The 15,445-nt window shown below is 41.7% G+C and overlaps 1 pseudogene; it reads right to left on the bottom strand.

Annotated features, from left to right (window-relative positions):
- LOC143116833 (uncharacterized) overlaps positions 1-15,445 on the bottom strand; it is a 56,451-nt pseudogene that overhangs the window by 14,606 nt on the left and 26,400 nt on the right.

The following is a 15,445-nucleotide window of genomic DNA, read 5'->3' as shown; positions in this document are numbered from 1 at the left end:
CCCCCGCGTACCACCGCCTACATTCCGACTCGGCTCGCGTACCCCCACCATCCAACACATAAAACGTAACGCATTCAACCCCCCCCCCCCCCAACGTTGACAATATTTGTCCATTTCCCGGTTTTAGGTGCATTTGGTCATAGTAGCCTAACTACATCCACATACAATATCTTATAATAGGCCTACAGCAACGCCTGACAAGGATGTATTCGTTTGGACAACATTAGGCTATACAGCCTAGAAAGGCTACCTTTAGTTTGTTAAATGTAAAGCCTTTCTTGCCCATCTGAAATAACTCCTAGCTTTGCTCCTTCCCCCCTATCATTATGACCTGATTCGAAATCATGTATTTATTCATTAATTAATTACAAAAGATTTAAAATTTTCATTTTACACCTGTCCGCCATAGCCCTTTTCATCTCGTGTACCCCCTAGAAGCAGCTCGCGTACCACCGGGGGTACGCGTACCACAGTTTGGGAATCCCTGCTATAAAATCATGTACTAATAATACATGAAATGATGGCAGATCTGGATATCCTAGACTCTGCTGAAAAAAACAATATATAATATGTGTGTGTGGCACTTACAATGACCAGAATAAATCCTTATGAATAAAGGTAGTGAAAATGCCCTAAAACAGCTTAGGGTTCTAAGGGTTAAGGGACATCCCATTCTTAATCAATAGGGATTAATATGACGTCGGTCCACCCTTTGCAGCTATAACAGCTTCAACTCTTCTGGGAAGGCTTTCCAAAAGGTTTAGGAGTGTGTTTATGGGATTTTTTGACTATTTTTCCAGAAACGCATTTGTGAGGTCACACTGATGTTGGACGAGAAGGCCTGGCTCTCAGTCTCCGCTCTTATATGTTTTTAGCTAATGCACTATATACAGCACTTTGGTCAGTGCAAACTGTGGTTAAATGAGTGCTCTATAAATAAACTTTACTTACTTACTATCAAGCAAAGTAACACGCCTAACGTTAAAAATAAAAAAAGCATTGTATTATGGTGGCATTGTTCTTTTAGCACAACGTTGCTACATAGTTGTTTTTTGGTATTTTATTTGTATAACCATATAGTAACGGTTTTAGTTATGTGATTGAGAAGATGCGGCTGATGTTGCACTGACATCCAGGTCGCCAATGTCGCCAATGACATCCAGGTGCGCGTGAATAATAATTCAAAACGTGTACCATGTAATATGAGGGATAATGTATAGAACACTTGTCACTATCGGGAAATAGGTCCCTTCAGGGTGGAACTACATGAGAATGAAACCATAACGTGTTTGGCATTATGCACATTATCAAATGGTGGGAAATCTCCACCTCACATGATGAGCACACATGAAGAAAATACAATTCACATAATTTGAAAATATTTATTTTTTGTTCCTAAAACCAGCTTTTATTTTCAGCACTTATCTCACACACAGGAACAAACTCGTAACCAGATAGGAAGTCACCATCAAACATTTTACTATTAGCATGCAGGTCAAGACAGAACAGAAACATGAAAGTGTAGTAAACTGCTTTGGGCTTCCCCCACTATGGCTCCTTGTGTCTTTGTCTCTGGTATGTACAGTATGGTACGGTATGTTTTAGTTTCTCTTGAAAATCATATCACAGGTAGCACAGTAATAAACTCCCACTTTCCCCTGACCCTCCTAGGAATGCATACGTATGATACAGAAATGCGCAATTTGACACAGCTCGGCTCGGCTGAAGTGGGCACAAAAGCATCAGTGCATCTGGCCCTGAGAACACTGTTGTTCATTTTTACCTCTTATGGATCATTTTATGACGGCTGAAAGAACACTCGTGTCTGAAACTCTTCCCACGTGTGGGGCATATGTACGGCTTTTCCCCAGTATGGATCCTCTGGTGTTTCTTGAGATGACCCAACTGAGTAAACGTCTTTCCACACTCTGAACACTGATATGGCTTATCTGCAGTATGTGTTCTCTGATGGATAGTGACCTCAATGCTGCTTCTGAAACTGTTCCCACACGTAGAACAAGGGTATGGCTTTTCCCCAGTATGGATTCTCTGGTGTCTCTTGAGATTAGACACCTGAGTGAAAGTCTTTCCACACTCTGAACAGTGATATGGCTTTTCCCCAGTATGGATTCTCTGGTGTCTCTTGAGATTACACACCTGAGTGAAAGTCTTTCCACACTCTGAACACTGATATGGCTTTTCTGCAGTATGTGTTCTCATGTGGATAGTGACCTCTCTGCTGCTTCTGAAACTCTTCCCACACGTAGAACACGGGTATGGCTTTTCCCCAGTATGGATCCTGAGGTGTCTCTTAAAATCTGTCACCTGAGTGAAAGTCTTTCCACACTCGGTACAATAATATGACTTTCCTCTGGAATGTGTTCTCTTATTTGTGTTGATATCTGAACCAGCAACGGTACGCTTCCCAGCAGTGATCATTTGGACAGCTCCTGTAATATAAGATTATTGTTTAACATATAATCTCTCTTTCTTCTCCTACAGCAATGAAGATGTTAATATTTGTCCAGCTTGTGATTTGTGGTAAAATGGTCAGCTAGAATATGATATGTGAGTGTCAACACAGACACAGATACATGAAGTCAAAGGCAGAAGACAAACAACACATGTCTTGCAATGATGAAACAAATTGTGTGCAATGATTTAAGTATTCACATGAAATCTAATATAAAAAATGAAGAATAAGTCATCAAGCATTCAGGTTTTACTAATACAAACTTTTAAGTATCTTACTTGTAGTAGAGGAGTCATCATGGTCATAATTTTCTCCAGAATCAGAATCGTTTTCCTCTTTAATGTCCACTGGTGTGAACTCCTCTTCTCTGCAGGTTGATGATGCTTGTATCTCAATCTTAAAGTCATGTTCCAGTACAGTCTTATTTTCCAATTTACTGGCCAAAATATGTTCACGGAGGAAATCATCAAAGTCTTCTTCTTTGATCTCCTTCACTGGTATTAGTGGTTCTGTCATTTCAGGCTGAAGTTCTGCTGTGCCAAAGAAATCCTCTTGAACTTTCCTTCAATTTAAAGTAACAAAATGTATGTATCAAACCAAATGAATAGTATAGTTGTCCTGTTGATAACATAACACACTGTAGGCTACTTCCACAGCATCTCTGACAACCACTCTCTTATCAGACCTTTATCTGATAAGGACAAAGGATCATGAAAAAGGTGGCTTGCCCATGGATCAACCTTCACAAAGTTCACAAAAGAAAGTATGTGGGGTGGAGGTGTGAACTGATTGGTGTTGGGGGTAGGAGACTGCATGTGGGGGTGGAGGTGTGAACTTTTTGGTGATGGGGCTAGGAGACTGCAGGTGGGGGTGGAGGTGTGAACTGTTTGGTGATGGGGCTAGGAGACTGCAGGTGGGGGTGGAGGTGTGAACTGGTTGGTGATGGGGGTAGGAGACTGCAGATGGGGGTGGGCTGCAATTGTGTAAACTGAGCATATCACAACAAAACAATTCAACCTTTTCTACTCTGTTCTAAGATTGTATTTGTGGTATGGCTTTGATGTTTTTTCTCTATTGAAACTGCTCTTCAATGGGTTCTGGGCCACTTTGTTTCTGGTGGACCCAGGTGTGTTTGAAGCTGCCGCTATTGTTAAATGTAATTCGTGTCTACACGGACCCAGTTGGGTGTTGCACCTAGTGAATCAGCACGTCGCGATAAAGAAGGATTTATGCGAGTTACAATTGTTATTGTTGGGCAAACAAGATATTAAGTGTCGGAGTGAAGATGTTAGGAGCAGAATATAACACAAGATGCCCTTACAACACAGTTATTGCACCTTTTAAATTCTTACGGGGATGAAGAAGTGCTATATGCTATACTGTATATATAATGCTATAATGATGCCGACCCGAAAAAAGTGGCCAAATGCGGCCAAAAATGTTGTCCATGTTAATCAGAAGCCAACATCTCACATTCCTGCTTGGGATCAGGGTTAGTTAGGTTCTGGACATGTTAATTGTGATCAAATGTCTTGTTCCCAACTTTTACTATAAAATGCCTCTAGAGCCATATACAAGGACTTTTCCTTGAAATAGCTCTTTTCTAAAATAAAGATTTGTAATATATAAAATATTTATGTTGATTCAAAAGTATATCACAACATTAGATAATAGCATATATATATGATTTTGGATTTATAATAGATTATGTTTTTGCTACAAAACTATTAAACATGAAATGAACACAGAAAGGGGTTAAGGGGACAGGTTCAATGAGAAAGGATGAGCTATACAAGACATGTTGTTCCAAAACACCTGTCAAGGATTTAGAAATATCTCATAAACATTGTTATATATGGCTCTTCATAATGCTGCAGAATGCTCATTTACTTGAGTGGGCCTTCCCAATTTTCACTGGTCTGATATTTCTCGATAACAGACTGTTGCTAAGTAAAACATAACGCATCAAGGAAAAAGAATTGTGTGCTTCTTATTCACGTCTTTCATATAATTCCTCAAGTATTGGAATTTCATTCAAAAGTGTAAAGCAGACAGTTGATCAGCTGTGTTCTAATGAATGTTTGATTCAAGTTTAGTGTGTGTTGCAAACTATTTGTTTCTCAGCAAAAGCCACGATGAAACGGTGACAAAAATATGTAAGCTAAAGAGTGATATCGTGGGGAGTTTATTTTTTTGGCAAGTAGCCGTGTAAAAAGAGGATAATGTATTAGAACACTGGTCACTATCAGGGGAAATTGATCCCTTCAGGGCGAAACTTACAAGTCAGAACTACATGAGAATGAAACCATAATGAATTTGGGACTATGCACATTATCAAATGGTGGGGAATGTTCCTCTCCACCTCACATGATGAGCACACATGAAGAAAATACAACTCACATCATTTGAAAATATTTATGTTTGTTCCAAACACCAGCTTTTATTTTTAGCACTTATCTCACACACAGCAACAAACTCGTAACCAAATAGGAAGTCACCATCAAATATTTTACTATTAGCATGCAGGTCAAGACAGAACAGAAACATGAAAGTGTTGTAAACTGCTTTGGGCTTCCCCCACTATGGCTCCTTGTGTCTTTGTCTCTGGTATGTACAGTATGGTACGATTTGTTTTAGTTTATCTTAAAAAAACATATCACAGGTAGCACAGTAATAAACTCCCACTTTCCCCTGACCCTCCTAGGAATGGATAGGTATGATACAGAAATGCGCAAGTGACACAGCTCGGCTCGGCTGAAGTGGGCACAAAAGCATTAGTGCATCTGGCCCCGAGAACACTGGTGTTCATTTTTACCTCTTATGGATCATTTTATGACGGCTGAAAGAACACTCGTGTCTGAAGCACTTCCCACATGTGGGGCATATGTACGGCTTTTCCCCAGTATGGATCCTCTGGTGTTTCTTGAGATGACCCAACTGAGTAAAAGTCTTTCCACACTCTGAGCACTGATATGGCTTTTCTGCAGTGTGTGTTCTCTGATGGACAGTAAGCTGCATGTTGGTTATGAAACTCTTCCCACATGTAGCACACTGATATGGCTTTTCCCCAGTATGGATCCTCTGGTGGATCTTGAGATTACACACATGAGTGAAAGTCTTTCCACAATCTGAACACTGATATGGCTTTTCTTCCGTATGGATTTTCTGGTGTGACTTCAGAGTACACATCTGAGGAAAAGTCTTTCCACACTCTGAGCAGTGATATGGCTTTTCTCCAGAATGTGTTCTCTGATGGATAGTGACCTCAATGCTGCTTCTGAAACTCTTCCCACACTCTGAGCACTGGTATGGCTTTTCCCCAGTATGGATCCTCAGGTGTCTTTTAAAATGTGTCACCTGAGTGAAAGTCTTTCCGCACTCTGTACAGTAATATGGCCTTCCTCTGGAATGTGTTCTCTTATTTGGGTTGAGATCTGAATCAGCAACGGTACTCTTCCCAGCTGTGATCATTTGAACAGCTCCTGTAATATAAGAAAATTGTTTAACATATAATCTCTCTTTCTTCTCCTACAGCAATGAAGATGTTTATATTTGTCCAGCTTGTGATTTGTGGTAAAATGGTCAGCTAGAATATGATATGTGAGTGTCAACACAGGCACAGATACATTAAGTCAAAGGCAGAAGACAAACAACACATGTCTTGCAATGATTAAACAAATCATGTGCAATGATTTAAGTATTCACATGAAATCTAATATAAAAAATGAAGAATAAGTCATCAAGCATTCAGGTTTTACTAATACAAACTTTTAAGTATCTTACTTGTAGTAGAGGAGTCATCATGGTCATCATATTCTCCAGAATAAGAACTGTGTTCCTCTTTCATTTCCACTGGTGTGAACTCCTTATCTCTACAAGTTGATGATGTTTGTATCTCAATCTTAAAGTCATGTTCCAATACAGTTTTATCTCCCAATTTACTGGCCAAAATATGTTCACGGAGGAAATCATCAAACTCATCTTTTTTGATTTCCATCTTCACTGGTATTAGTAGTTCTGTCATTTCAGACTTAAGTTCTGCAGTGCTAAGGAAATCCTCTCAAACTTCAGTATAGTTGCCCTGTTGATAATACACACTGTACTTCCACAGCACCCTGTGACAACCACCCTCTGCTATAGGACCTTTATCTGACCTGTTGCCATCCTGGAGTCCTTTTTACCCAATCAGCTGCAAGAATACAGCATTTGCAATGCAAATGATAAGGACAAAGGATTATGGGTAAGACATGACCATGTGAATGCAATATGTAAATGTATAATGGTAGGTGGGCGTGGTCATGGGTCAATCTGCGTGAAGTCCTCAAAGGAGGGTATGTGGGGGTGTGGTGGAGGTGTAAACTGGTTGGTGATGGGGGTAGGAGACTGCAGGTGGGGTGGAGATGTGAACTGGTTGGTGATGGGGGTAGGAGACTGCAGGTGGGGTGGAGGTGTAAACTGGTTGGTGATGGGGGTAGGAGACTGCAGGTGGGGTGGAGATGTGAACTGGTTGGTGATGGGGGTAGGAAACTGCAGGTGGGGGTGGAGGTGTGAACTGGTTGGTGATGGGGGTAGGAGACTGCAGGTGGGTGTGGGCTGCAATTGTGTAAACTGAGCATGCCACAACAAAACAAAGAGAGTATTTGTGGTATAGCTTGGATGTTATTCCGCCACAGAAGCTGCGGTAGGTGAAACCTACATGACTACGGCATTAGAACTGTATTAGACTAATGTATTAGAACACTGGTCACTATCAGGGGAAATTGATCCCTTCAGGGATTTTTTGCCACAAAACTATATGAAATAAACACATAAAGGGGTTAAGGGGACAGGTTCAATGAGAAAGGATGAGCTACACAAGACATGTTGTTCCAAAACATAACGCATCAAGGAAAAAGGGTTTTGTCCTTCTTATTCACGTCTTTCATATAATTCCTTAAGTACTGGAACTTCATTAAAAAGGTAAAAGCAGACAGTGGATCAGATGTGTTCTAAATAATGTTTGATTCAAGTTCAGTGTGTGTTGCAAACTATTTGTTTCTCAGCAAAAGCCACAATGAAATGGTGACAAAAATATGTAAGCTAGAGTGATGTCATGGGGAGTTTATTTTTTTGGCAAGTAGCCGTGTAAAAAGAGGATAATGTATTAGAACACTGGTCACTATCAGGGGAAATTGATCCCTTCAGGGCGAAACTTACAAGTCAGAACTACATGAGAATGAAACCATAATGAATTTGGGACTATGCACATTATGAAAAGGTGGGAAATGTTTCTCTCCACCTCACACGATGAGCACACATGAAGAAAATACAATTCAAATCATTTGAAAATATTTATGTTTGTTCCAAACACCAGCTTTTATTTTCAGCACTTATCTCACACACAGGAACAAACTTGTAAGCAGATAAGAAGTCACCATCAAACATTTTACTATTAGCATGCAGGTCAAGACAGAACATAAACATGGACGTGTAGTAAACTGCTTTGGGCTTCCCCCACTATGGCTCCTTGTGTCTTTGTCTCTGGTATGTACAGTATGGTACGGTATGTTTTAGTTTATCTTGAAAATCTTATCACAGAACTCCCACTTTCCCCTGACCCTCCTAGGAATGCATACGTATGATACAGAAATGCGCAATTTGACACAGCTCGGCTCGGCTGAAGTAGGCACAAAAGCGTTAGTGCATCTTATGGATCATTTTATGACGGCTGAAAGAACACTCGTGTCTGAAGCACTTCCCACATGTGGGGCATATGTACTGCTTTTCCCCAGTATGGATCATCTGGTGCATCTTGAGATAGCGCACATGAGCAAAAGTCTTTCCACAATCTGAACACTGATATGGCTTTTTTGCAGTATGTGTTCTCTGATGGATAGTGACCTTAATGCTGCTTCTGAAACTCTTTCCACATGCACTGCACTGATGTGGCTTTTCAGTATGGATCCTCTGGTGTTTCTTGAGATAGCGCACCTGAGCAAAAGTCTTTCCACAATCTGAACACTTAAAAAGCTCTTCAGTATGGACAGTCTGGTGTTCCTTGAAGTTACCCAAGTGAGCAAAACTCTTACCACATGTAAAACACTGATATGGCTTTTCTGCAGTATGTGTTCTCTGATGGATAGTGACCTCAGTGCTGCTTCTGAAACTCTTCCCACATGCACTGCACAGATATGGCTTTTCCCCAGTATGGATCATCTGGTGTCTCTTGAGATGACTTGTCTGGGTAAAAGTCTTCCCACAATCTGAACACTGATATGGCGTTTCCCCAGTATGGATCCTCTGGTGCATCTTGAGATAGCGCACATGAGCAAAAGTCTTTCCACAATCTGAACACTGATATGGCTTTTCTGCAGTATGTGTTCTCTGATGGATAGTGACCTCAATGCTGCTTCTGAAACTCTTTCCACATGCACTGCACTGATGTGGCTTTTCAGTATGGATCCTCTGGTGTATCTTGAGATAGCGCACCTGAGCAAAAGTCTTTCCACAATCTGAACACTTAAAAAGCTCTTCAGTATGGACAGTCTGGTGTGCCTTGAAGTTACCCAATTGAGCAAAACTCTTACCACATGTAGAACACTGATATGGCTTTTCTGCAGTATGTGTTCTCTGATGGATAGTGACCTCAGTGCTGCTTCTGAAACTCTTCCCACATGCACTGCACAGATATGGCTTTTCCCCAGTATGGATCATCTGGTGTCTCTTGAGATGACTTGTCTGGGTAAAAGTCTTCCCACAATCTGAACACTGATATGGCTTTTCCCCAGTATGGATCCTCTGGTGCATCTTGAGATAGCGCACCTGAGCAAAAGTCTTTCCACAATCTGAACACTTATAACGCTCTTCAGTATGGACACTCTGGTGTGCCTTGAAGTTACCCAAGAGAGCAAAAGTCTTACCACATGTAGAACACTGATATGGCTTTTCCCCAGTATGGATACTCAGGTGTCTCTTAAAATCTGTCACCTGAGTGAAAGTCTTTCCGCACTCGGTACGATAATATGACTTTCCTCTGGAATGTGTTCTCTTATTTGTGTTGATATCTGAATCAGCAACAGTACTCTCTCCAGCTGTGATCATTTGGACAGCTTCTGTAATTGAAGAAAATTGTTTAACATATAATCTCTCTTTCTTCTCCTACAGCAATGAAGATGTTTATGTTTGTCCAGCTTGTGATTTATGGTAAAATGGTCAGCTAGAATATGATATGTGAGTGTCAACACAGGCACAGATACATGAAGTCAAAGGCAGAAGACAAACAACACATGTCTTGCAATGATTAAACAAATCATGTGCAATTATTTAAGTATTCACATGAAATCTAACATAAAAAATTGAAGAATAAGTCATCAACTATTCAGGTTTTACTAATACAAACTTTTAAGTATCTTACTTGTAGTAGAGGAGTCATCATGGTCATCATCTTCTCCAGAATCAGAATCGTTTTCCTCTTTAATGTCCACTGGTGTGAACTCCTCTTCTCTGCAGGTTGATGTTTCTGTCTCTGTCTTAAAGTTTTGTTCCAGTACAGTCTTATCTTCCAATTTACTGGCTAAAATATGTTCACGGAGGAAATCATCAAAGTCTTCTTTGATCTCCATCTTCGCTGGTATTAGTAGTTCTGTCATTTTAAACTTAAGTTCTGCTGTGCCAAGGAAATCCTCTCAAACTTCAGTATAGTTGTCCTGTTGATAATATACACCTACACACTGTACTTCCACAGCACCCTGTGACAACCACCCTCTGCTATAGGACATTTATCTGACCTGTTGCCATCCTGGAGTCCTTTTTACCCAATCAGCTGCAAGAATACAGCATTTGCAATGCAAATGATAAGGACAAAGGATTATGGGTAATACATGTCCATGTGAATGCAATATGTAAATGTGAATGGTAGGTGGGCGTGGTCATGGGTCAATCTGTGTGAAGTCCACTAAGGAGGGAATGTGAGAGTGGGGTGGAGGTGTGAACTGGTTGGTGATGGGGGTAGGAGACTGCAGGTGGGGGTGGAGTTGTGAACTGGTTGGTGATGGGGGTAGGAGACTGCAGGTGGGGTGGAGGTGTGAACGGGTTGGTGATGGGGGTAGGAGACTGCAGGTGGGGGTGGGTTGCAATTGTCTAAACTGAGCATGCCACAACAAAAGAAAGATTGTATTTGTGGTATAGCTTGGATGTTATTCCGCCACAGAAGCTGCGATAGGTAAAACCTACATGACTACAGTACACTAATACAACCTCAATTTTAAAACACCAATGGACATTTTGCATGAAAGCCTCTCAATGCAAGGCAAGGCAGGCAAATTTGTTCATATAGCACATTTTATACCGCAAGGCAACCCAATGTGCTTCACAAAAAATTAATAAAACCATAGAAATATATTAGATAAAACATTCAATTAAAAATGAATAGGCTTTAAGGCCTTTGTGTCCAGAATGGTGGCACATTTTATTCTATCTTCATGTTTACCAAAAAATAATTACCTCGGTTCTTATTGTTGATATTTAACTAACTAATATCTAACTATTTAAAAAAAAAAAAAAAAAACTCAACAGGTTGTCACCAATACTGCCCGCTAGGATTTTTTCCAGAGAGTCGATAGTATATTTATTTTGGATATTTTTTTCCTTTTTTCCTCCTCCTGTATACCTACAATAATCATAATCCTGGGCTGCAAAATACAGCAATAGAGATTTGTTGAATCTACAGTCTTTTGTGGGTCTACATAGTTAAGGACATCATAACTCAGATGAGTAGGAAGAATTAACACACAATCCATCCAGAGTTAGGAAAATATCAGAGGTTAATTGCCATAATAGACACCTCTCCATAGATATCTATTGATTTATTTAAAAAAAAAAAAAAAACAAGAGAAAGAGAAAGAGAGAGAAAACACCAAGCAACAAACTATAAAATGACCTCCCCAATGGAATTGGTAGTAAAACATCGCCCAGACCAAAAAAACCAAATCCAGTTGTGCATGAAAAAGTGGCATAAAAGAACATCAGGATTGAGACAGTGGCCAGCTAAAGGTTCATTTGAGAAAACACGACTGGATGAAGTAGAAAACAACATAAAACATTATAAATCTAAAGATACCAGTCAACTTAAAGAGGGTAAAAGAGCTCTAGAGAGGGAAGTATCAATGTGGTTTAAGCTGATAAGAGAAAAAACCCTAAGAACAAATAAGTTAGTAAGAGAATTAGTGGAAAAGAAGCAATGCCCCCTGGTGGAGAAAACAGAAGAAATAAAAAGCAGTCAGTCAGCTACCACTCCTACGGCTCCTCCTTGGTCAGCTGAGCCGCCGCCTTATCCTAGTGAAAAGAACCCCATCAAAGCAGGACAATTCCCACTCAGACGCAGCGACCAACGTCAGATGACTGGAGAAATAGCTGGGGAATTACAAGGAAAATTCACATTCACCATTGAAGGGGAACACGAGGACAAAGAAGAACATGAGAGCACGACAACCCAATCATCAGGAAAAGAAAGAAGAGGATCTCAAGACAGTGGAAGATCAAGGATGTCCCATGCATCAGCAGATCTTGATGACCTGAACGTAGGGGCAATGAATGAAAGGGGCGGATGCTCAAGATAGAGTGAATTACAAAAAAGCGGAAAAAGATGGCCCCCCAGCAGGTTATCAAGACAGACAGAATCCTCATGAACCAGGTAGACTGGGAGATTGTCTGTTCAGCAGCGGCAAGGACTACAGACACATCCTAACAAGACTAAGCCAAGGACTAAGGGAGGAAGAGGCTGTTGCAGACAATCTGCTCAAAAACAGACGAAACTGGGAGCCCATACATACAGAGCCCAGACAATTTGAAGACAGAAGAACAGAAAACGACACCAGGAGAAAGGAGGTAGAAAAGCCCTTCCCCTCTAGATATGATGGAAGTGATGGAGAAGAAGGAGAGCGTTATAGACTCAGGTATGAGGAAACGACCAGAAGGACAAGCTGTAGTCACCATGATGACTTACCACAAATGAGTGAGAAAAGAGACTGCAGGTCCCAATATTCAAGACCAACAGAACCATCTGCAGGCAGAATAAGAACTCAGACACCTGCACAGATGACAGGGAGAATGAGACCCCGGAGTGGGACTGAAGAATACTATTGGATACCAGAGCAAGAGCTACGGACACGGTCAGCGCCTCGACTGCCGCAGCAAGGAGGCGCTGGTCTCCCCGCAGCACCGAGACGAACTGAATCTGCAAGAGCCATGAAGTTACAGCTGGAGGGCACTATAATTCCCCAAGAACCTGAATTTGATGAAGACGAGATGGAGCAAACATATGCTGAAAAGGAGAAGATGAACCAGAAAAAACAACGGCGATACTGGCCGGAGCCATTGTGGAGTAGAGGTGAAGGCCGACTCCAAAGATGCCACAGTGATGACAACCTTTTTCAAACCACAGGACAAGAAGGTGCAGGAGCATGTATGCTTCCCATAATTAGCAAAGGGCCAAGTCAATCGCCATGCTACGTGCCATGGTCATTCATGGACATGGTGGGCCTGGCAAATAAGCTGCCAGCCCTCACTGAAGGGGCTAACAGGTGGATTACCGCAGTAGAAGAAAGCACGGCAGGAGTGAAATTGGCTCTTGGAGATATAAAAGCTTTGCTTATGCATATGGCTGGAAAAACAATAACAGAGGAAATATTCTCCAACGCCAAATTGCCGGCAGTGGTGTCAGGGAATGCAGCTGATCACGTAGGACTTAGGGGGACATCGCAACACCATATGGACAGAACTCAGAAAACAGTATCCAGAGAAGATGGATCCATCAAAACTGGAAGGTGAAAAACTGTCAGGCGATGAATGTCCGGCCAAATTCTTACATAAATTCCAGCGCAAACGGAAAGAAGAAACGGGAGAAGCCTGGAACTCCAATCTCACCACCCAGAGTCTGTTTAAATTGATGGTAAAGAAAGCCATGCCAGCTGAAGTACAAAAGCGACTAGACAATGTAGTCGGTCTGACAAAAATGGACTGGCCTCTGTTCACTGAACACATAGTACATCATGTGGAGAATTATAGAAAAGAAAAGAAAAATACAGAGGAACAGAACAAACAGCTAGCCACCAAGCTGACACAGCTCCAATTAGGCGAACTAACCAAAATACAGAAGAAAGAAAAGGATACGGCTAGGATACAAGCTCCTGTGATAAACACTGCACTGACTGTCACTACTCCTGAAGACAAGGCGATGTCACAAACACCAGTTATAACACCAAACTCAAATCCTCAACAGGCCCAGCAGGGGTTGGAGACACCAGATCCAACTCAACCAAACACACCTGCTATCCACGTATATGTAAACACTACTGAGCGGTCTCAGTGGGGCAGATTTACACGCGGAAGAGGAAGAGGACGACCAATGCATACTGGTCCTCAACCCACCACGGACTACAGTGACACCCCATTCACATGCTATGGGTGTGGGCAGAGGGGTCACATTAAACGAGACTGTCCCTCTAACACTGACCATCCAGATTCTGGTTGGGAATAGGGCTGCCCAGAGAAGCCAGAGGGGGAAACAATGTTGCCAGCCATCTCAACCCAACCACTTGAAGAACCTACCATATCGGTAGCAATACAAAACAAAGAACATATTTTCATGATAGATACAGGGGCAACATATTCATGCATCGGAAAAAGTGGTTCGAATCTCCCCCTCTCATCGTCCGCCATCAAAACGGTAGGCTTCTCTGGGAAAACACAGATAATACCACTTACACAACCAGTCCCAATGCGTATTGCAGGAAAAACTATAGTGGCACCACTACTCTACTCAACAGAAACACCTGTGAATCTACTAGGAAGAGACATTCTATGCCCGTTAAAAGCAAGCATAATGTGCACCCAAGATGGGCTTTATGTGGATTTTCCCGAAGACCACTCCATGGAAGAAGCCTCAATGATGATTCAACGCAAAGCCACCACTGACACTGTCCAACCATTGGTCTATTGGCTACGCCTATCCCAGCCAAGCGCTCTACAACAACTGTGGGGCAAATGGGAGCCATGGATTCGAACAAAGATGGACTCGGTGAGCGAACTACGACTACCTCCTCATTGCACCCTCTATTTTGATGAAAAACAACAACAAGAAGACTATAGAGCATGCTGGGAGGATTTAATTAACAAAAATCAGTATCTTATTGCCAGTCAGGATATATTCATAGGACCTCAGGGAGCTGCTACTCCGGTCATCTTACCACCTGAGCTAAGAGGTTGGTTTAAAGTTAGGAACTCTACACCTCATGTCACCTTACTGTCAGCGAAAGGACATGAATCACATGAAGTAGGTCCAATGATGAGAGCAGCCCTAGACATACAAGAGTGGAAACCCACAGAAAACCCCTATGTCCACCTGTCACCTGACAAGCAATACATTAGGATAACAACATCAATGTCACATGATGAAGCGGTAGCAGAAGAGGTGCTGCTAAACGAACGACTGCCTACACAGATGTTATTAGCCCCCGATCACATCAAGCTATTGGAACAAATACCACCAGAGCTATGGGCAAAACATAAAACAGATGTAGGCCTCATTAAAGCTGCACAGCCAGTACAAATAAAGCTAAAACCAGGAGCTAGATTACCATATCAGAAGCAATACCCACTTAAACAGAAAGCTATTGAGGGAATACGGCCAACGATTGAAGGACTGATAAAGGCAGGAGTATTAGTAAAAACCAAAAGCTGTTGCAACACGCCAATTTTGCCTATTCCAAAACCTCATTCAGAAGATTATCGCCTAGTACACGACCGTGAATTCCATTGTTGAAAGTGAGGTCCAGGTTGTCCCAGACGTATACACAATTCTTTCTCACATCCCACATGATTCTAAATGGTATACAGTGGCCGATTTAACTTTGGCGTTCTTCAGCGTACCGCTACATCCAAACTCTCAACACCTGTTTGCCTTTACCTACTTGGGCGAGCAATACACTTACAATA

Source organism: Alosa pseudoharengus, unplaced genomic scaffold (assembly GCF_046254945.1).
Source record: "Alosa pseudoharengus isolate Yale_2024_CS ecotype anadromous, Long Island Sound unplaced genomic scaffold, YU_APseudo_1.1 YU_APseudo_1.1_scf_1, whole genome shotgun sequence".
In the NCBI taxonomy this organism is placed as follows: Eukaryota; Metazoa; Chordata; class Actinopteri; order Clupeiformes; family Clupeidae; genus Alosa; species Alosa pseudoharengus.
This window is presented reverse-complemented; position numbering and strand designations above follow the sequence as displayed.